Raw genomic sequence first — 23241 nt, 5'->3', positions numbered from 1 at the left:
AACCCTTGCAATGACCAAATTTGGTTACAGCCTTTTTAAAAATCTCTCTCTGTTTTGCAGATAAAGGTTACAGTCTTATAGTCCAAAGATGAGGAGAAATTCTTAAACACTTCCATGCAGAAACAAGTTTTACACAAGGGAGAGGAATAAGACCAGCAGCAGATATCTCATTGACAAAAATTGAATTCAGATGTCATTTAACATCTACAGACCATGTATTAGTTATCTATTGCTGTATTATAAATTACCACAAACTTGATGGGCTTAAAAACACACACATCTCATGGTTTCTGTAGGTTAGGAATCTGGGTATGGCTTAGCTGGGTCCTCTGTTTCAGAGTCTCTCATACAGCTACAATCAAGGTGTCATCCAGGGGTTGTGGCTTCATCTGAAGGCTGAACTGGGGAAAGACTTACTTCCAAGCTCACTTATGTGGTTGTTCCATGATTCTATCCCTTTGGGGATGTTGGGATGTACTGAAAGTCTCAGTTTCTGATAGTTGGAGGTTATCCTTGCTACATGGGCCTTCCCAACATGTTGCCAAAACCAACAAGGGAAAGAGCCTGTCACCAAGACAGAAGCTATGATCTCTTGTAATCTAACCACAAAGGTGGCATCCTCTCAATGTTAAGGTATTGTATTGGTTAGAAGCAAGTTACTCAAATGGAGGGAATTACACAGGGTGATGAATTCCAGGAGGCAGGGATCACTGAGGGTTATCGTAGAAGCTACTTCCCATAGACCAATCTTGTCCAATCTGCGGCCCATGGGCCACATGTAGCCCAGGACATCTTTGAATGCAGCCCAACACAAATTGGTAAACTTTCTTAAAATATTTTGAGATTTGTTTCGCTATTTTTTTTTTAGCTCATCAGCTATTGTTAGTATTATTATATTGTATGTGTGGTCCAAGACAATTCTTCTTCTTCCAGTGTGACCCGTGGAAGCCAAAAGACTGGACACGCCTACCACAGGCCACGGAGAGATAAGAATTCCAATCCTGTACCCCATCCCAAGAAACCATTCCTTGGTCAGGGCAAAAGAATGACAGTTTCAGACATGAAATAATTTGAAGAGTGTTTCACTGATTTATTCTGCTTAAAGAAAACACTTAGGGATGTATTCTAAATAAATGAATATGAAATCATAAGACAGATCGCAAAATAAGAGAGCAAAACAATGGTTCACAATTACTGTTGAGGTAAAATACACACCCCTGAGCACACACTCATACAGTTAAAGTTAAATTATAATACATGAAGTCACTGGGGATTTTGAATAAAAATGTTAAGTGAGATTTCTTGAAGCAGGATTAACTCAACCTGTAAGAAAAATATAGTCTTTAAATACACAGCTTAAATTTTTCTAGAAAAATAAGAAAGTAATACTATTCATCTTTTTCTATAAAATAAGGTCCGGTTATGTTCGGATAAAATAGTAAAGGAAATAAATCATGCCTGTTGGAAATGGGAAAAGTATATAATGGGACAATTAATAAAAGTAAAACTTTCCAAACTAATGAGGAAAACAGTAGGGACAAAAATGAACAGAAACTGGCCGGGCACCTGTAATCCCAGCACTTTGGAAGGCTGAGGCGGGCAGATCACTAGAGGTCAGGAGTTTGAGACCAGCCTGGCCAATTTGGGGAAACCACATCTCTACTAAAAATACAAAAACTAGCCAGGTGTGGTGGCACATGCCTGTAATCCCAGCTACTTAGGAGGCTGAGGCAGGAGAATTGCTTGAACCTGGGAGGCAGAGGTTGCAGTGAGCCAAGATCAGGTCACTGCACTCCAGCCTGTGTGACAGAGCGGGACTCCATTTCAAAAGAAAAAAAAAAAGAAAATACGTGACACGGTGTGAAATGGTCTAAGATATATACTTTAGGATTCATCTCTCCCCCAAAAACACAAAACCACAGAAGAAATTTGTTTTAAAAGGTAGATTTATTCTACCTTTTGATAATATAACAGCTGAAGTAGACAGAAAGACAAAAAATAAATAATGCAACTAGATTGAAAAGTCCCCACCAAGTCCTAATATCTAACAGAGAATATAGTTTCTTCTTTTATATCCATGAAAGTTTTACAAAATTATGTCACGTACCTAGGCCACAGAGAAAATATTGAATAACATTTACAAATTCATATTCTGCAGGCTACATTCTCTGACCATAATAAAAAACATAATCACATAAAAATAAAAAAAGACCACTAAACTATCTTAACCAGTAAGAACCTAAGAAGCTTTCTTCAATACCTAGGATCAAAATGAGAAGTCAATTTTGTAGTTTCACCTTCCATACCAGAGTGTTTGAAACGTAGCTACATGTAGAGGAAAGTGTATAATCTCAAATACTTTACTATTAAAAAAAAAAAAAACTGGAAGCCCCAAAATGATCGAGTTGGGAACATGACTTAGGAAATTAGAAAAAGAACAGCAAAATTAAACAAAAAAATGTAAAATAAAAATACAGAACAAAAAGTCAAGAAGTGATAAATAATACAAATAGAAGTTTACATAAATAAAATAAATATAAAATTAGGACGTATAAATAAATAAAAAGCTGATCTGGGAAATCTGATCAAATTGAAAAAAAAGAAAGAAACACAATATTAGTAATGAGAAAGGAGATATTGTACCAGACAAGTAGTAATGTAAAGTAGTTGTACTGGAATATGAGGTATAAAGTCCAGAGCAACATGCTTAAACAATTAGAACTATATGAGTTCCTGGGAGGAGAGTAATTATAAAAGCAGATTAAAAAAAAATCATAAGGGCTAGGTGTGGTGGCTCACACCTGTCATCCCAGCACTTTGGGAGGCCGAGGCAGGCGGATCACCTGAGGTCAGGAGTTCGAGACCAGCCTGGCCAACATGGTAAAACCCCATCTCTACTAAAAATACAAAAAAAATGCCAGGTGCGCATCTGTAATCCCAGCTACTCAGGAGGCTGAGGCAGGAGAATCACTTGAACCCTGGAGGCAGAGGTTGCAGTGAGCCAAGATCGGGCCACCGCACTTCAGCCTGGGCAACAGGGCGAGACTCCGTCTTAAAAACAACAACAACAACAAAAAATCATAAGGAATCAGTGAGCATAGGAAAAAAAACAGGAAAGGTCGTTCAGGTCTGTCATTGGAGACATACCAGCACCCACAAGCAACACTACTGGACGCACCTCCAATGGCACAGAAGGCCTGGCTGGGGGCTGGCAAAGGCAGATGTGGCAGAAGTCACCTTCTGGCAAACCTACAGGTGTGAAATAGGTGTGACAGGACAGGCTGGAAAGGACAGGGCACACTCAGAGCAGGGTGGTGGGGGGAGGGGGCCCAGAAGTGAAAGACAGGACAGACTAGGGTTGGACTGAGATGGGCCAAGGCTGACAGGGCAAGGACCTCGTGGGATGGTCAGGAATGGGACAAGATGGGTGCGGGTGGGGGCATGATGGTCATGACAGGCGAGGCCTGTCACCCACCGACTATTGGAGGTTTGGAATTGGGTTTGCAGCCAGAGAGACAGGTTTAGGGAACATCATGAGTTATCAAAATCCTTGTTCTTCCAAAGTTGGTGAAGAAAACTCTAGACAGTGGATGTAACTGCAGGGCAGATCCCTTGGCCTCACCCAGGTTCAGGGAAGAAAGGGAAAGGGATGGAGGAATGGATGGGAATGGGGAATTTTAAACAATCCCCCTGACCACCACCAAGGAGTGGTAGACAGAGAGACAGGAGACCAAGTGGTGGACAGAGAAGCACAGAGAGAAACTCCAAGATGCCCTAAGAAAAAGGTGCATGGAGGCCGGGCGCGGTGGCTCACGCCTGTAATCCCAGCACTTTGCGAGGCCGAGGCGGGCGGATCACGAGGTCAGGAGATCGAGACCATCCTGGCTAACACGGTGAAACTCCGTCGCTACTAAAAATACAAAAAATTAGCCAGGTGTGGTGGTGAGCGCCTATAGTCCCAGCTATTCGGGAGGCTGAGGCAGGAGAATGGCGTGAACCCAGGAGGCGGAGCTTGCAGTGAACCGAGATCGCGCCACTGCACTCCAGCCTGGGCGACAGAGCAAGACTCCGTCTCAAAAAAAAAAAAAGAAAGAAAGAAAGAAAGAAAAAGATGGATGGAGCAACAGATGTGGGAGGAGAGATTCATGAGGTGTCACCTTTACACAGAGTGTGGAATACGGGACCTAGGTCCAGCAAGGCTTAAATGTCCACCCTGGAGCACAGGTCACTGGTGAACGGGTCGTGCTGGATCGTCCCATGCAGCATCAGAGCCAGCAGCACCACCCGGTTCATCATAGACGTGTGCACCTTCTGCTCCTGCTCAAACAGCTGTTCCAGCTTGTGCAGCTGTGGGACCTGAATATGCGAGAGGGAGTCCAGGATCTTACCCCATCTCTCAGCCCCCTCGGCATGGCACCTACAGCCTGCATGCACTCCAGGTCCACGGCACGCCTCAGCTTCTCCCAGCTGTAGTGGTGGTTGCACAGGCATTTGGGGAGGCAACAAAAATTACCCGTGAACTCAAAGACATTGTGCAAGAGCGGACAACCACCCACCTCATCCTTTGACATCTATGGTGAAGAACAGAGGAGGATGAGTTATGAAGGAGCGAAGCCCTGGGGAATGATCAGGCACAGGGGAACAATAGGGGGATGGAGGACAGAGAGGAGAGGGATAGGGAGTGATCAGGCAGGAGGAAGAGAGGAATTCAGAGAAGAGAGGACAAATAGCGGGTGATCAGGCATAGAGGATAGAGGAATGAGGTAGACTAAGCAGGGATGGAAGAATGCAGGTGATCAGGCAGAAAGAACAGAAGCACAGAAAGAGATCCAATAGAAGGAGGGATGGCTGGAGGGCAGGTGGGCCAGGGAGAGCTGGAGAGCTGGAGGGCTGGAAAGCAGTCTGGCAGGAGGAGGGAAGGGTTGAGGGTGGTCCAAGGAGGAGAAGTAGATGAGTGGGGCTTGTTGAGGCAGAGGGGAGGTGAGGGCTGAGGTGAAGGAGAGGAGGGTGGAGGGAGACAATGGGGAGCAGTCAAACAGGGAGGAAGAAAGGATGTAGATGACAGGCAGAAAATAGAATCGGGGACAGTCAGGCAGAGAGAATGATCAGAATGGAGGAAAGTCAGAAAGTGAGGAAGAGAAGCTGAGGGCGCCACACAAGGAGGAGGGAAGAGTGAGTTGGCCAGGCAGGGGGTGGGGCAGGAAGGGAGGATGTTGAGCAAGAAGAGGAGCAGAATTAGGGGGTGCTTATGCAGTGAGGAGGGGCAGGACCACCCAGAAGGTGGTCGGGCAAGGAGGTCATGAATACAGACAGCCAGGTAGAGAGAAAAGGAAGAAGAGAGGGTGAGAGGCAGCAATGAGCATGGAACGTGGGGTGGTCGGGAAGGGAAGGAGGACACACAGGAGTTGCTGAGGAGATGAGGAGGGCAGTCAGGCAGGGAGGATTGGAGGAATGGAGGGTGATGAGGTAAGGAAGGGTCTCACCTTGGGGTCCCAAGAGTGCTCAGGACACAGCACCTGGAGGCACTTACAGTACCTGTTACTCTTCAGATTGTAGACATCACAGAAGAGCCATGTGGCCCTGGAGGGGGGTGGAAAAGTGAGGTGCTAAGAGTCAGGAGGAGTGAGGTCCCACCCCAGAACCCTACCTGTACCTTGTCCCAGATCCCACACATACCATGCCTCTAACTACACCCGCCTCTGCTTCTGAGCCCACCCACATCCTGCCCCTGACCTTGCTCAACCTTGCTTCTGACCCTGTCCACGTAATGCCTTCGACCCTTACTAGCCCCTACACTCACCTTTCAGTGCAAGTAGGGTACAGGGACCCAACGGGCAATTGGCACTCATACTGGAGAAGAAAGAGCACAAATGGGAGGAACTGTGGACATATGCTGCATGTCCTCCTACAATAAAGCTCCAAACACCAGGTCTGTTGTCCCCTGCAGACCCTATGCTCCCATCTGCACAGCCAGTGTCCCCCTCATCACTGGTTAATGCCCTGACCTTGGCTTTCATACTGGGCATGCGGGAAGAGCACACACAGGGGAAGCCATGGATGTGTGTTGCATTCCTCCTATGACAAATATCCAGGCACCAAATCTGCCCCCACCACATGGACCCCACCCATGTGCCACCCCACCCAACCAAAAACACCCTCGTCCCATCTGACTCCCAGCCAATGTTCCAACCTTGGCAAAGCAGTGCTCCATGTGGCGAAAGGTGACACGCTTAGAGATGGGCCGCCCGCAGGAGACGCAAAAGATCTGCAGGTCTTTGCTGCCCTTTTCACCTTTGTTGCTCTGCACAGGACAATGGAGGGACCAGGGAAGCAGTACAGGATGGGGAGGACAGGACCAGAGGCCAGGTACCTTTAAGCTCTACCTCGCCAATGCCCTCTCGCCTAGTAATCCGTGCACACAGCCTGCTGTTTGCCATGCAGAATGATGGCCTCAAGTTCATGGAAATGGTACTCCATGTCCTTCAGGCAAGTATAGGTGTTCTGCTGCTCATGGTGGATGTGCTCGAGCATTTTCTTGCCATGCTCATTGGCAATGCAGGGGCTCCTTTGCCACTGCTGGATGTGCTGGGGAAGGATGTTATTGATGTGGCTGAAAGAAGAGAGAGCAAGAAATGAAATGGGTAGATGGGGACATCAGAGGAATGAGAAAGATGAGCTACCAAATGGTGACTCTATAGGGTACTGAGTGGTGGATGAGTGCACGTTGGTGAATGGCTGGTTGAACAGTGGATGGGTGGGTGGATGGGTGGAGGGGCAGGTGGGTGAGTGGCTATAAGGGTGGATGAGCAGGTGGGTGAGTGGCTATAAGGGTGAATGAGCAGGTGGATGAGTGGCTATAAGGGTGGATGAGCATCCTGGTGGATGTAATGTGGATGGGCAGTTCAGTGAGTGGGTGACTATGACGGTGGATGGGTGGGTGGCTGAGTGGAATTACAGATGGCATAGATCACACCTTACTTTGCCTTTGTCCCTTAACCTCGAGGTGCACTCACGCACCTGCCAGCCTCATGCCACAGTCATCTGAACAGTACTTGGAGCCTGGCCAGGTGAGATACACACAGCTGGGTCCTAGGCATTGCCGTGGTGAGGCTGGGTCCTTGACATGGTCCGGATGCTTCCACTTGCCTGTGTGCTTCCTTTTCTGCGTCTGCTGCTTCTTATTCTTTAGGACAAGAGTGGTCAGGGCAGGATCAGGAGGGTCGATATCAACCCCCAACTCCTGCACCCCTGCCCTGCATTCCACCCCCGACCTGCCTTCATGCTCCCCATTCAATTCGTCACCTTCTGCTCTACCTTTTTCTTCAAACTCTTCATGTGCTTCACATTCACTGCCTGCTTCTGCCTGTGGGATCCATGAGCTGGAGCTTCTTGATGTCACTCACCCAAGGCTGCAGATCAGGAAATACTGACACACTCCACACAACTGTTTTCTCAAAGTGGTCTTTGGATACTCCCTGCCTCCTGTCACCTCACTGCTGAACCTCACTGCCCTCATTGTCCCCAACCTTCTACCCCAGGGCCCTCCCTCACACTTGCCAGGCTCTGATTGCCAAAAATCCCCTCTGCAAGTGTCCTGGTACAGGTCACAGTGCCAAGGCAGGTCCTCTTCAGACAACAGCTGAGGTGTGGCTGTTGCCCAGGTGCCTCCCTTACTGCCAGTGGCACCACTGCCATCTGGTACTTCTGGGCTAGCCTGGACTTCTGCGTTTGAGGCAGCTGTCAAGTGGCCAGTGTCCAGTGGGACCACAGCAAGGTCTCTGGGGGTGTTACAGGCAAGGTCTGAGGGGCAGACCCTCAGCATCAGCCCGACTCCCTGTCTACCCTGTATCCTGAACTCACCAGGGGCCAGAGATTACTAGTAGGATTCCCATGCTCGTGGAAAGAGGGCTGTTGGTCAGCCCTAAGTGGGTAGGGAAAAACCACCCTTCCCCAACACTCCTGGCCTCACCCTTAGGCCAATCTAGCCTGGGGCAACTGCACCTGCTGGACACACTAGGCCCTGCCTGCCTGGGAATGACTGATACCACCTGGTCCTGCCTGCCCACCTTATCCCTTATCCAGACACACTTGGTTGGTCCACCTGGACACATCTGCCCCCAACTTGCCTACCTCCATGCATAACGGCCTGCCTATCCGCCCAGAAAATCTGGGTGCCACCCCTTCAGATTTGCTCTGCTCAGCCTGATCCACCCCTCCCTCCAAGACACACACGCTACCCTGCTTACTCAACACGATGGACCCAGACAAGTCCACCTCTGCCTGCCCAAACACACTTGGCCCCGCCCCTCAGGCAAATTCAGTCTGCCTCACTGCCTGGCCTCCTCCGCTAGTCTCCCCAGGTTCCGCCTACCCACTCCTGCGCGCCTGGGGCAAGAGTGAATGGGTGATCGAATGGTGGATGGATGGGCGGATGGATTGAGGGATGATCAAACGGTGGATGGATGGGCGGACGGGTTTAGGGACGCTCAGACTCACCTTACCCTTCGTGCCCTGTGGGCCTCCAGTGCACATGGCGTCCGGTCATACCCAGCCCCGCCCCTTGCCAGGCTCCACCTGCTTCCCAGACTCTTACAGCACCACAAGCCCCTCCGCATTCTGGGACAGAAAGGACGCGGCCTCACCTCACAGCCCGCTGAAACATGTTAAGACGCCAAGCCCTGACCCTCCTCCCCACCTGCACAGGCCACATCGGGGCCTACCGGCCCTGACCCACCCACCTAGCGAAATTTATAATCTTTATTCTGAAAAGTACTCCTACCTGTGCCCAATATCGCCACATAAAATGCATAAATATACAAATATACTTTTGCGGCCCAGGAGATCGAGACCAGCCTGAGGCAACATCGCGAGACCTCATCTCTAGAAAAAAATTTTAAAAAATATTAGCCAGGTGTAGTGGTGCGCACCTGTGGTCCTAGCTACTCAGGAAGCCAAGGCAGGAGGATCTCTTGAGCCCAGGAGGCAGAGGCTGCAGTGAGCCAAGATCGCGCCACTGCACTCCAGGCGAGATCGCACCACCGCACTCCAGCCTGGGCGACACGGCGAGATTCCATCTCGAAATATATACGTACATATGTACACATTTCTGTGTGCATCATATATATCAACACATGCAAACAAGTCACTACTCTCGGCAATTAAGGAAACAAGAACACACACAGGACCAATACGCATCTTGAACAAAACAGTATCAGTTGGAGAACTCACACTATCTTCAAGCTAGAGATACAATATTAATAAAAATGGACCTTGGACTTAGTCTTAAAGGGACTCTAAACACATTCCGATGAATAAGCACCACACAGCACACAGATAAGGTGCATTAGAAATCAATAAAAGGCTCAGCTTTTGTTAATTGGAAACACACATATAAATAACTCTTGGTAAAAAGAAATTAGAAAACACTTAACTATTATGAAAACAATAATACCCAACTTATTGTCTTAGATGGAACTTTAAGCCATCTTAAAGTTCTTTTCTCATCTTAATATGAGAAAAGAAGAAAAATGGAAATAAATTACCCATCAGAGGATCTGACTGGGAGCATTCAACTCAACTTACAGCAAGTCCCTATTGTGATTCCAAAAACCTCCATTATCAACCCCCAAATTTCCTTCAAAGATCCTACATCCACTCTCCAATCATGAAACTCAGTCTCTCATCAAAGCTCTTGCAAAATACCTCAGCGTCAAGTAGGTGCTGAACCACGGAGCCTCGTGTGAGGTGCAGCCAAAAAGCTGCGAAAGAGAAGCTTCGGGAAGCACCCTTGTCCCGCCCCTTTCTAAATGTGTCCAATTCGGGCTTGCTCAACACCTGGACGGAGCTGTTGTACCCCCCAAGTTCAAGAGCATAGTTACAGGGAAACAATACAGCCATGTGTGCACAGTTCCCACATTTTGTTTTCGCTTATTTTTATTTTTTTTCTTCCAACTTTTATTTCAGGTTCAGGGGTCCATGTGCAGGTTTGTTATATGGGTAAATTGAGAGTTGCTGGGGTTTGGAGTACAAAAGATTTCATCACCCAGATAGTGAATATAGTACCCGACAGGGAGTTTTTCAGTCCTTACCCTCCTCCCACCCTCCACCGTCAAGTAGACCCCAATGTCTATTGTTACCCTCTTTGGGTCCTGTTGGACTCATGCATTACATTTTGTAGGTGATTGATCATCGCAGTATCATATATAACAAGAAAATTGCTCCTCTTATAATTTCCAATTATTTTGAATAATTTAATATTATCACTATTTTACTATCTATTTATATTATTATTATTATTATTATTTTGAGACGGCGTCTCGCTCTGTCGCCCAGGTTGGAGTGCAGTGGCATGATCTCGGCTCGCTGCAAGCTCCGCCTCCTGGGTTCATGCCATTCTCCTGCCTCAGCCTCCCTAGTAGCTGGGACTACAGGCGCCCGCCACCACGCCCGGCTAATTTTTTGTATTTTTAGTAGAGACGGGGTTTCATCGTGTTAGCCAGGATGGTCTCAATCTCCTGACCTCATGATCTGCCCCCCTCGGCCTCCCAAAGTGCTGGGATTACAGGTGTGAGCCACCGAGCCCAGCCTATTATTATTATTTTTAGAGACGGAGTCTCACTCTGTCACCCAGGATGGAGTGCAGTGGTGCAATCAAAGCTCACTGCAGCCTCGAATTCCTGGGCTCAAGCGATTCTTTCACCTCAGCCTCCCAAGTAGCTGGGATTACAGACTATCTGCTGTTAGTTTAATTATAAGGTAGGCAACGAGAAAAAACAAACAAAAATCACATCATTTTTTTAAAGTCAGGAAACTAGGAAAAGATTTATAAAAAGTGCAGGAAAATAGCGAAATGTATGAAGGTAGGAATAAATTCACATTTGAAGTTCATCCTTTATTACATGATCAGTAACTTTTTAAAAAGTTGTTAATGGGGCAGAAGCCTGACGTGCTGCGCGGCCCCTCAGTCTCCCACGGCCGCCTTCCCCAGGCATGGCTCAGGGTCTCGCCTCACTATGGCAGCAGCATGGCACAGCACACTCGACTTCATGCTCAGCGCCAAAGCTGATGGCGAGACCATTCTAAAAGGGCTCCAGTCCATTTTCCAGGAGCAGGGGATGGCAGAACCAGTGGACACCGGGCAGGACCACACCGCTATTTAGCAACCTGCACACACAAAAAACGGCAGCTTTGCCAATTTGAGAATTTACTCACATAGATTGGAGTTACTGGACCTTCAGAGTTACGATGGTGATGCACAAGGCAAAGAAGAGATCGACAGTCTTTTGAACAAAGGAGAAGAAAGAATGAAAGAATTGAGTCAAGACAGTAGTTGGCAGATGAGGCAATTACCACCTACAGTTCCAGGAGGAGCCATAGACAGATACTGGCCCACCGCAGATGGACTCCTGGTTGAATAAAACATAGATGAAGTGGTATATGATGAAGATTCACCTTATCAGAACATTAAAATTCTACACTGGAAGCAATTTGGAAATATTCTCATCCTTAGTGGGAATGTTAATTTGGCAGAGAGTGATTTGACATATACCTGGGCCATCATGGGCAGTGGCAAAATTTACATCGGCAAAGACGTACTCATTCTGGGAGGCCGAGATGGGGGCATATTGTGTGAAATAGCCGAACTAAAACTAAAGATGGTCACTATGATAGAGATTGACGAAATGGTGATTGATGGATGTAGGAAATACATGTGGAAAACTTGTGGTGATGTCTTAGATAATCTTAAAGGAGACTGCTATATGAGGTTCAGTACTGCATTCCAGTACTGAAAAGGTATGCCAAAGAAGGGAGATAATTTGATTATGTGATTAATGATTTGATAGCTGTTCCAATCTCCATGTCCCCAGAAGATTCCACATGGGAGTTTCTCAGACTGATTCCTGACCTCTCAATGAAAGTATTGAAACAGGATGTGAAATATTTCACACAAGGGGAACTCTGTCAATCTGACGGAAGCCCTGTCTCTCTATGAAGAACAGCTGGGGTGCCTGTACTGTCCTTTGGAATTCTCAAAGGAAATAGTCTGTGTCTCTTCATACTTGGAATTGTGGGTATTTTACACCGTTTGGAAGAAAGCTAAACCTCGAAGACAAATATCCTCTAATCCTGTGTGCTGCAAATAGCCTTCCTCACCTCCATATGCTGTACATGACATCAAAATGAGTCACGCAATTAATTGTGACTTCCTTAGAGTTTTCCTTTTTCAATTATTATTTTTAATTTTAAAACAGCAAATGGAAAATGTATATTTTGATGAGTATAGGTTGTTATTTTTTTGAAAGTCAGTTGAAGGATGGTTAGACAGCACAGCTAAGACTGCTAAATGCACTAACCCCCTGGAATGTGATTTGTGTTCCTTTTTATTTCTCTGTGGACTTTTTTTGTTTTCATTTTGGTACACCTTCAATTTGGATGTTTGAAGGAATGAACATCGTTGTTTTGTTTCAGAAGGAAGTTCTTGATGATGTTTCCTTCCCCCAAAATTGACTTACATATTAAAATTTGGTGCTTATCATCATGATAAATAGCTAATGCTCGTGAGGCTTAATACCTAGGTGATGGGTTGATAGGTGCAGCAAACCACCATGGCACACGTTTACCTGTGTAACAAACCTGCACATCCTTCGTGTGTATCCTGGAACTTAAAATAAGATAAAATAAAAAAATTGTAAAGCATTTTTTTTAAAACAAATAATAAGAGCCAAGCGTGGTGGCTCATCCCTGTAATCCCAGCACTTTGGGAGGCCGAGGTGGGTGGATCACCTGAGGTCAGGAGTTTGAGACCAGCTTAGCCAACATGGTGAAACCCCATCTCTACTAAAAATACAAAAAAAAAAATTAGCCGGGTGTGGTGGTGGGGACCTGTAATCCCAGCTACTCGGGGTGGGAAACTGAGCCAGGAGAATCGCTTGAACCCGGGAGGCAGAGGTTGCAGTGAGTTGAGAACACACCATTGCACTCCAGCCTGGGTGGCAGAGGGAGACTCCATCTCAAAAAATAAAAAATAAAAATAAATAAATAAATAAAATTTGGTGCTTATAAGAGAGAGTTAAAAAAAATGAATAGCAATTGCTTTAATTCAAATTACAAAAGAGACCCCAAAAAAAGTTGTTAATGGAGTAAATGCTCCAGTTAATGGTTGTCATTTTGTATAAAAATTGATAAATCCAGTCATATACTGTTTATGCCAAACCTAGCAAATCATAAGAATACAGAAAAGTTTGAAATAAAGGGATGGAAGAAAATTTGCCAGGCCCATGCTAATCAAAATAAAGCAAGGTCAGTGATATTACTAGCAAACTGAAAAGACTAAGACAAAAAGTATTCATTGGAATTGAGAGGGCCCTTCCATAATGATTCAATTCACAATGAATATAAAAATTCTAATCTTATATACACTTAAGAAAATGGTGTAAAATAAACACAAAGAAAATATATTAGAACAAATGGTAAAATAGCAAAAATATATTATCATTGTGGAAGATTATAACCATACTGCTCCACTAATTCCCACTGACCCTTCAAGCCGCTGCCTTGGCATCTCTGTCTGGGAAGCTCTCTTTGCTTCTTTTCCATCTGGGTGTCTGGCCTCTCTTCTGAATGAACTTGTGGATTAACTATGATATAGCAAGGGCTGTTCATTTTATTTTAATCTTGAAATTAGGAAGAAAATATGGGTGTTGCCTGAACCTCTTACAACTGTCTTGTGCCTGTCTTCCCCACTAGCAATGAGGGAAGGGACAATGTCGGTCTTCATCACTGTCAGATGCCTAGTGCCCAGTTTACTGCCTGGCACACGGGAGGTGTCCAGTAGCAATTGGTGATTAAAGAAATATATCAGGGACTCTAACCTTCTGGTGTTTTGCAAAATGGCAAATTACTGTAATCTATGTGGCTCCATATTATTTCCTAGAGATAAAAGCAAATAAATGCTATAATTTACACTAAAGTTACATTTAACTAACCATGGACAAAGTGAACATTCAAAAAATGTTAAGATCTTTGTTAAGAAGCTATTTTTCCTCATTCAAGCCTGGTGTCTAATGACAGCATCCCCGGCTAAATCTAAATCTTCACAGCTTGTGTCAAACTCAGTTTAGGGATTGGAGCATGAAGTGAGAAATCCAAGCTGACCTCAGAAGTACACTGTGAGCTCTATGTAAGAATTAAAGAAAGAGGAAAGAAACATGAAAAGTGGCTCAGCAGTTAAAGACAGGTTTACTTTGGAAAATAAACCTGAGAGGGGCTTCTGGCTGAGTTAGGACAGAGGTACTCTCTCTTACAGACTGAGAGTTTTTTTAATTTATTTTTTATTTTTTCATTTTGTTTTATTTTTGTTCAGGAACTAAGACTACAAGGCCGTACATAGGACAATTTTCTGTCAATGTTTATGATAAAAAGTCTACATGCTTACAAAGAAGGGTTCATCATGGCCTTTACAAAAAACAAATAGAAAAGAATTGCTTTTTTTATTTTACTTTAAGTTCTGGGGTACATGTGCAGAACATGCAGGTTTTTTACATAGGTATATCTGTGCCATGGTGGTTTACTGTACCTATCAACCTATCATCTAGGCTTTAAGCCCTGCAGGCATTAGGTATTTGTCCTAACGCTCTCCCTCCCCTTACCCCCCACCCCCTGATAGGCCCCGGTGTGTGATGTTCCCCTCCCTGTGTCCATGTGTTCTTGTTGTTCAACTCCCACTTATAGTGAGACCATGCAGTGTTTGGTTTTCTGTTCTTGTTTTAGTTTGCTGAGAATGATGGTTCCAGCTTCATCCATGTCCCTGCAAAGGACATGAACTCATTCTTTTTTATGGCTGCATAGTATTCCATGGTGCATACATGCCACATTTTCTTTATCCAGTCTATCGTTGATGGGCATTTGGGTTGGTTCCAAGTCTTTGCTATTGTAAATAGTGCTGCAATAAACATACGTGTGCATGTGTCTTTATAGTAGAATGATTTATAATCCTTTGGATATATACCCCGTAATGGGATTGCTAGGTCAAGTGGTATTTCTGGTTCTAGACCTTGAGGAATCACCAAACTGTCTTCCACAATAGTTGAACTAATTTACACTCCCACCAACAGTGTAAAAGGATTCCTATTTCTCCATCCTCGCCAGCATCTATTGTTTCCTGACTTTTTAATGATTGCCATTCTAACTGGCATGAGGTGGTATCTCACTGTGGTTTTGATTTGCATTTCTCTAATGACCAGTGGTGATGAGCTTTTTTTCATGTTTGTTGGCCACATAAATGTCTTCTTTTGAGAAGTGTCTGTTCATATCCTTTGCCCACTTTTTGATGGGGTTGTTTGTTTTTTTCTTGTAAATTTGTTTAAGTTCCTTGTAGATTCTGGATATTAGACCTTTGTCAGACGGATAGATTGCAAAAAGTTTCTCCCATTCTGTAGGTTGCTTGTTCACTCTGATGATAGTTTCTTTTGCTGTGCAGAAGCTCTTTAGTTTAATTAGATACCATTTGTCAATTTTAGCATTTTTTTGCAATTGCTTTTGGTGTTTTGGTCATGAAGTCTTTGCACATGCCTATGTCCTGAATGGTGTTGCCTAGGTTTTCTTCTAGGGTTTTTATGGTTTTAAGTCTTACATTTAAGTCTTTAATCCTCCTTGAGTTAATTTTTGTATAAGGTGTAAGGAAGGAGTCCAGTTTCTGTTTTCTGCATATGGCTAGCCAGTTTTTCCAGCACCATTTATTAAATGGGGAATCCTTTCCCCATTGCTTGTTTTTGTCAGGTTTGTCAAAGATCAGATGGTTGTAGATGTGTGGTGTCATTTCTGAGGCCTCTGTCTTGTTCCATTTGTCTATATATCTGTTTTGATGCCAGTACCATCCTGTTTTGGTTACTGTAAGCTTGTAGTATAGTTTGAAGTCAAGGAGTGTAACGCCTCCAGCTTTGCTCTTTTTGCTTAGGACAGTCTTGGCTATACTGGCTCTTTTTTGGTTCCATATGAAATTTAAACTAGTTTTTTCTAGTTCTGTGAAGAATGTCAATGGTAATTTGATGGGAATAGCATTGGATCTATAAATTACTTTGGGCAGTATGGCCATTTTCATGATATTGGTTCTTCCTATCCACGAGCATGGAATTTTTTTCCATTTGTTTGTGTCCTCTCTTACTTCCTTGAGCAGTGGTTTGTAGTTCTCCTTGAAGAGGTCCTTCACGTCCCTTGTAAGTTGTGTTCCTAGGTATTATATTCTCTTTGTGGCAATTGTGAATGGGGTTCACTCATGGTTTGGCTCTCTGCTTGTCTATTGTTGGTGTATAGGAATGCTTGTGATTTTTGCACACTGATTTTGTGTCCTGAGACTTTGCTGAAGTTGCTTATCAGCTTAAGGAGTTTTTAAGCTGAGATGATGGGGTTTTCTAAATATACAATCATGTCATCTGCAAACAGAGACAATCTGACTTCTTTTCATCCTATTTGAATATGCTTTATTTCTTTCTCTTGCCTAATTGCCCTGGCCAGAGCTTCCAATACTATGTTGAATACGAGCAGTGAGAGAGGGCGTCCTTGTCTTGTGCCAGTTTCCAAAGGGAATGCTTCCAGCTTTTGCCCATTCAGTATGATATTGGCTATGCGTTTGTCATAAATAGCTCATTATTTTGAGATATGTTCCATCAATACCTAGTTTATTGAGAGTTTTTGGCATGGAGGAGTGTCGAATTCTATCAAAGGCCTTTTCTGCATCTATTGAGATAATCATGTGGTTTTTGTCATTGGTTCAGTTTATGTGATGGATTACGTTTATTGATTTGCGTATGTTGAACCAGATTTGCATCCCAGGGATGAAGCTGACTTGATCATGGTGGATAAGCTTTTTGATGTGCTGCTGGATTTGGTTTGCCAGTATTTTATTGAGGATTTTTGCATTGATGTTCATGAGGGATACTGGCCTGAAATTTTCTCTTTTTGCTGTTGTCAGACGAAGAGTTTTTAAGGATTCAGGGTGGGAGAGTTTATCAGAGGCTTGGATTGTCTGTGTCTCTTTGCTGTGCTTATCTGGGAGGGAGAGTTTTGTGTCTGTTCCCATACATCTTCCTGCAGCCGCAGGCATACACCACCCCTGCCTCCCCGCCCCCGGTCTGCTTTTAGCTTCCTTATCTTAGTGCACCTGAAGGGAAAGGAATGTGCTTATTAAGGCCCACTGTTTTACTGGGGCCCATTGTATGAGGGTGAAGTTTGGCAGTTACTCAAGAGACTTCCCCCACTCCTCCCTCTGTGCCCAAGCTGTCTTATCTGTGTTTTACTGTCTGCTCTTTCTGGCTGCTTGTTGTTAGAAGAGAAATTATTTCCTTGAAATGCACAAAGCTGGAAAGGCAGCTGGAACTTAAAATGGCAGTGTTTGTCCAAGATGATGGTGCTCCTACTGTGTCACTCTAAAGAAAGTGTTACCACTCTGTGGCTGTGAAAGTTGATAAATAGTACTTGCAGTATCCAAGCTAAGGTGTATTTTAACTTTCCTTTGAATTATTTTCCTTTGCATTGTTCCAATATGAGGGATCTGTGCTACTATCACTGATCACTGCTTCTGATTACGAAGTTTCAGAAAAAGAAGCAGCAGCCATTGTTGTGGCCCTCTCAGATGCATCATCAATAACTTTTTGATCCTCTTCACTTCTGACTTCAAACCTACTTCTCTAATGTCTCCTGTCTCTTTACTGCTGTTTTTCTTTCACTCAGGTTTCTCATATTTTACATCATGATGAACTCCTGTCTCTGAGATGTGGATGGCTAATCCAGTTTGCCTCCAAGGTCGTCTTCCCAAAGGGCCATGGATTAAGAAATATATCACCATCAGCCAGGCGCAGTGGCTCACACCTTTAATCCCAGCACTGTGGGAGGCTGAGATGGGTGGATCGCTTGAACCCAGGAGTTCGATACCAGCCTGGGCAACATAGTGAGTTCCCATCTCTACAAAAAATACAAAAAATTAGTGAGCATGGTGGTGCACACCTGTGGTCCCAGCTACTCGGGAGGCTGAGGCAGGAGAATGGCTTGAGCCTGAGAGACTGAGGTGGCAGTGAGCCATGATCGTGCTACTGCACTCCAGCCCAGGCAACAGAGAAAGACCCTGTTGAAAGAAAGAAAGAAAAAAAATGTCACCATCCTCCTTAGGAATCTTTCCTGGATCTCCAAGATGTTCAGGATCAGGGCTCCACTCTATAGCGTGTCTTTCCAAGTTCTCTATGACAGGGCCCCACCTGCCTGTACCAAACAAGTCCTGTTCCCAGCCTCTCTAAACATCGAGCAATCAGGGAGTATTCGCTCTCTTGTTGATCCAGCATGGGCTTCCGAGTTCAGGGTCTTTACTGAGGCTTGCCTTTCCTTTACTTTTGCTAATTCCTGCTTACCCTGCAAGACTAAGCTTTGGCATCGCCATCTGGAAAACTCTATTTCCTTTCCAACTGGGTGAACTGCCCCTCTTCTGAATGCACTTGTAAGCATAATTGTAACAGTGATGGATATTCCTTTTATTTTCTTGGAATTATAACGGGTGGGGGAGTGTTGCCTGAACCTCTCGCATCTGTGTTTGTCTATTTTTGCCTATCAACATTCAGCTTATCTTTCAAGACTCACCTCAGATGCCTGCCCCACTGGGAAGCCTTTTTCAGACCCTTTGCTCCTCCTTCCTCAGTTTTCCCACAGCATTTCTGTCATTCTGCTCAGTGTTGTTGTGTATTTTACAGGTTTCTCTCCTCCCAGCACAGTGCTCCTACAACAGTTGCTGGTGATTACTGACTTACAGCTTTGGTCTCTTCTGACTGCCCAGATACACTAGATGTTAAGTGCTTTGTTGGCAGACTGGCACGTCCTTAGAGGCAAACACTAGATTGTCCATCCAGATTCGATGGAACAAGAACATGAACCATTCCAGGAGCAGATACTCTGAATTTAACCTTTTTCTGCAGACTGTTTCTGTACTTGTAATTGATTTTTATAATGTCCAATGTATCAGTATTTTCTGTTATGGATCATGCTTTGGGTATCATGTCTAAAACTCTTTGCCTAACCTAAGGTCACAAAGATTTCCTCCTATGTTTTCTTCTAGAAGTTTTATAATTTTATATTTTACCAATAGGTCTATGATCTATTTGAATTGATTTTCATGTAAAGTGTTAGGTTAAGTTGAAGTTTGCCTTGTTTTTTGTTTTGTTTTGTATATGGATAGTCCATTGTTCAAGCATCATTTATTTTTATTTTATTTTATTTTAAGTTCCGGGATACATGTGCAGGCTGTGCAGGCTTGTTACATAGGTAAATGTGTGCCATGGTAGTTTGATGCACCTATCAACCCATCACCTAGGTATTAAGCCCAGCATGCATTAGCTATTTTTCCTGATGCTCTCGCTCTCCCCGCATCCCCCAGCACAGGCCCCAGTGTATGCTCTTTCCCTCCCCGTGTCCATGTATCCTCATTGTTCAGCTCCCACTTACAAGTGAGAACATCCAGCACCCTTTATTAAAAAGACAATACTTTCTCCATTGAAATGGCTTTGTACTTCATAAAAAAAAATTAGTTGACTAAGGCCAGGCATGGTGACTCCCACTTGTAATCTCAGTGCTTTGCAAGGCCAAGGCAGGAGGATCACTTGACACCAGCCTGGGCAGCATCATGAGACCCTGTCTCTACAAAAAATAAAAAATTAGCTGGGGGTGGTGGCATTTGCCTGTAGTCCCAGCTACTCAGGAAGCTGAGGTGGGAGGATCACTTGAGCCCAGGAGTTGCAGGCTGCAATGAGCTATAATTGAACCACTGCACTCCATCTTGGGCAACAGAGTAGAAACTCTGTGAAAAACAAAAGTGTTGACCAGAGGAGGATTCTGGGAAGGTGGTGGAGTAGGAAGCACCAGGAATCCACCTCCACACAGAAATAACAGTTACACTGACATAATCTGTCTGACATAACTATTTTGGAACTCTGGAGTCTGTCAAAGGCTTGCAATTTCCAGGGGAAGCCTAAATGGTGAGTTGCAGTTAATTTCAGTCAATTTAAGCTCTTAGCACAGTAGCAGTTCCCCACCCCTGACTTTTCAGCCCTATGGCAAACAGCTGTGCGCATGTTCCTGGAGCAGCTTGCACACAACTTGCAGGAACAGAGTAGGCAAAAAGAACTCTATCTTCCAGTATCGGGGATCTGTGCTTGGATCACTGATCACTGCTTCTGATCACAGAACTGCAGAAAATGAATTAGCAGCCATTGTTGTTACACCTCCCACTACTGTTGAAAGCCTCACCTCCTGGAGGTTGCAGTGAGCCAAGATCACGCCACTGCACTCCAGCCTGGGCGATAGAGCAAGACTCTGTCTCAAACAAACAAACAAACAAAAAACCTCACCTCCCATCCACCCACCCCCACTGATGTGATTTCCGGGAGATTTAAAGGGTCAGTGCCTTTCTCTCTCATTTTTCTCTTTTTCCCTTTTTTGGGAGCCAGCCATAGTACACTCAAAAGCAACCATACATATGGGGGAAATTAGAAAGTCACCACACATGCCCAGGGGAAGGGACTCAGGCTTAGTAAAGACCTGAGAAGACTGAATTTACACCTCAGGGTGATTCTCAGCACAGAGACAGCCTACAACAATTACATAAACAAGTAAATAAATAATAGAAAGCCTTGAGGAAAGGGGAGCATCTGATATACAGAGTTATTACATTATTACATTTGAATGTCCAGTTTTCAACAAGAAATCAGAAGGCATACAAAGAAACAGGAAAGTATGGCCCATTCAAGGGAAAAAATAAACTAACAGAAACCATCCCTGAAAAAGACCTGTCAGCCATGGTCTGGGAGCAGTCATGACCATACAGGAACCCAGCAGGAGGCACACCTATCCATATTTCCAGAGGCAGAACTGCAGATGTCAGTCCCAGCGGTGGACCCTGAAGCAGCCCTGTGACTTGGTTCTAGCCTCTCTCAGCCACATTCCAGAGCCAATCCTGCCTGTCTAGTGACCTACCCAGTAACCCAGCAGGAGATGGCCCAGGGAACTGGTGGGAGTCAAGTGCATTCACACACCTGGTAACAGGGCTGCTGTCTGTGTACTCAACTGCAGGCCTTGAAGTGGATCCTTGTCCCAACACCAGTCCCACTGACCAAGGTCCTGGAAGCAATTCTATTGGCCCAGACACCATGCAGGATCCACACCCGCCTAGGACTCTGGTACTAGAACCACCAACTGCAGACCCCACTGCATACCCAGCTAGCAACCATGTGGCCCAGCTAAATCTCTACTCGACTGCAATCCCAGGAGCAATCCCATCAGCCCAGAGACCCTTAACTGCCTGTAGCCACAAAATTCTTTGTTTTCTTTTTTCTTTTTTAAACTTATTAAAACTTTATTTATTTTGTAATCATTTTCTCCCTTTGAGACAAGGTCTCACTCTGTAGTACAAGCTGGAGAGTGGTGGCATGATCACAGCTTACTACAGCCTCAACTTCCCAGGCTCAAGTGATCCTCCACCTCAGCCTCTCAAGTACCTGAGACTAGAAGCGTACCACCACATCCAGCTAATTTTCACATTTTTTATAGAGACGGGAATCTCACTATGTTGTCCAGGCTGTCCTCAAACTCCTGGGCTCAAACAATCCTCTGGCCTCGGCCTCCCAAAATGCTGGGGTTACAAGCATGAGCCACTGCACCAGCCAAGGTCTTTGCTTTCTTAATCTATCTCTGAGAATGAATTTTTGAATCATGGGGGCTGCATCTTCTGCACCCACTCCAGGAACACTCCTTGCATCCCTAGTAAAAATTTCTCCTAAGCCTGGAAAGTTACCACGTGGTCCTTCCATAAAAGCCTTATTGAATTAAGTCGCAATTGGAATCTATACACCAATGAAGATCCTAATTGTCAATGACCAGAAGACAGATCCTTTGAATTAGAAAGAAAAATTTTATTTCAAATTTATTTGAAAACAATTTTAGAGAACGCTTATTCTAAACTATTTGCTTATTGTATTTATGGGAAGATCAGGCAGAACAAAGAACTCAGAAAAGTATTATTACTAGCCCTAAAAATTTCCTTAACAAAATTAAAGAACAAAAGCAGACCTAGAACAAAAGTTGAAATCTGCTCCCACTATAAATCCCCCTTCCCACTATAAATCCCCCTTCTCCACTCACACCCCAACTCCATGTCCCTGACCCACCAGAGGATCTATTCACTCTCTGGGCCCCGAATTGAACCCCCCCTCCTCAAGATCCAGCCCCATCTCCTCAGCCTCTCCCTCCTCCTCTATCTTCTCAACAAATTCTCTCTGCTCCTCCAAACCCCGGAAAAACTCCTTAGACATCCAGCTGCCTTCTTTTATCTCTCTTTCCCTGGATGATTTACAAAAACCCTCCTGATCTTAAAAGCCCAAATCAGGCCTGGTCTTAAAACCTGAAGCTTAGAGGTCATTTATGTAAGAACTGACTACCACAAAATAAATCTGGCACAGGCTCCAAGGACACTCAACAAGACTTGTTTTTCGGTGCCTTGAAACCTCTCTTATTTCCCAAGGCTTTGTAATCAGACTCCATCAGCTCCAGACCTCTCTATGCAATGCCCTCTGTAAATGTATCCTGGACTCCCTTCTCAAAGAATTCACGTCTCCTGGACAGCAACAGATATTTTAAATTATAAAGCAATTTTGCCCCCACTTTCAGAAGGACCTACCAAGTTCAGAGAATAGTTGGAGAGATCATTGGCCATCTGTAACCCCATACGTAGAGACCTTGACTGGCTGCTAAGGGGTGTATTTCCCTCTCATGATCATACTGCAGTTATTAGACAGGCCAGACGGCCTCCTGGGGAAAACTCCCCCCACAGAGTGAACAGATGGCCGGAACCCCTTCCTGGCCCTCCTGCAAATGAGGAGATCGGCCCAGCTAGTTGCTGATATTCAGGGGCCTGATAGGGACAATATCAGAGGCTCTCCTCCCAAGGTAAATTTGTCTAATGTTGGATTATGTATTCAGAACGAGGGAGAGCACCCCAAGGCTTTTGTCAAGAGACGTATACAAGGTTTTCAAAGGCATGCAGCATTACATCCTGAAGCTCCAGAGTATAGAAATATTCCAGTTTCTGCTCTGGTCGGAAATCTTCTTGATACAAAAAGGCAAATCCAAACTAGTATAGTGGTTGGGCTGGTCAGTCTGTAAGCATTATAATGGAAGCAGGCACTCAATTATTTGAAAATAGCTTGCAAG

General features: G+C 44.7%; 1 long non-coding RNA gene and 1 pseudogene across 1 annotated transcript in view; one reads left to right on the top strand and one right to left on the bottom strand.

The window, feature by feature from the left end:
- Positions 1-22903, bottom strand: part of LOC134757922 (uncharacterized) — a 29334-nt gene extending 6431 nt beyond the window's left edge. Inside the window, exons 1-3 of the long non-coding RNA XR_010132529.1 lie at positions 22709-22903; positions 5801-6610; positions 5484-5580 (exon numbers count right to left, since the gene is read on the bottom strand). This is a non-coding gene — a long non-coding RNA (uncharacterized lncRNA). The remainder of the gene's footprint in view (positions 1-5483; positions 5581-5800; positions 6611-22708) is intronic.
- Positions 11013-12143, top strand: LOC101138974 (spermine synthase-like; annotated as a pseudogene).
- Positions 22904-23241: the final 338 nt, after the last annotated feature.

Source organism: Gorilla gorilla, chromosome X (genome assembly GCF_029281585.2).
Source record: "Gorilla gorilla gorilla isolate KB3781 chromosome X, NHGRI_mGorGor1-v2.1_pri, whole genome shotgun sequence".
Classification (NCBI taxonomy): domain Eukaryota; kingdom Metazoa; phylum Chordata; class Mammalia; order Primates; family Hominidae; genus Gorilla; species Gorilla gorilla.
Note: the sequence above shows the minus strand (reverse complement) of the source record. Positions and strands in the feature narration are given on the sequence as shown.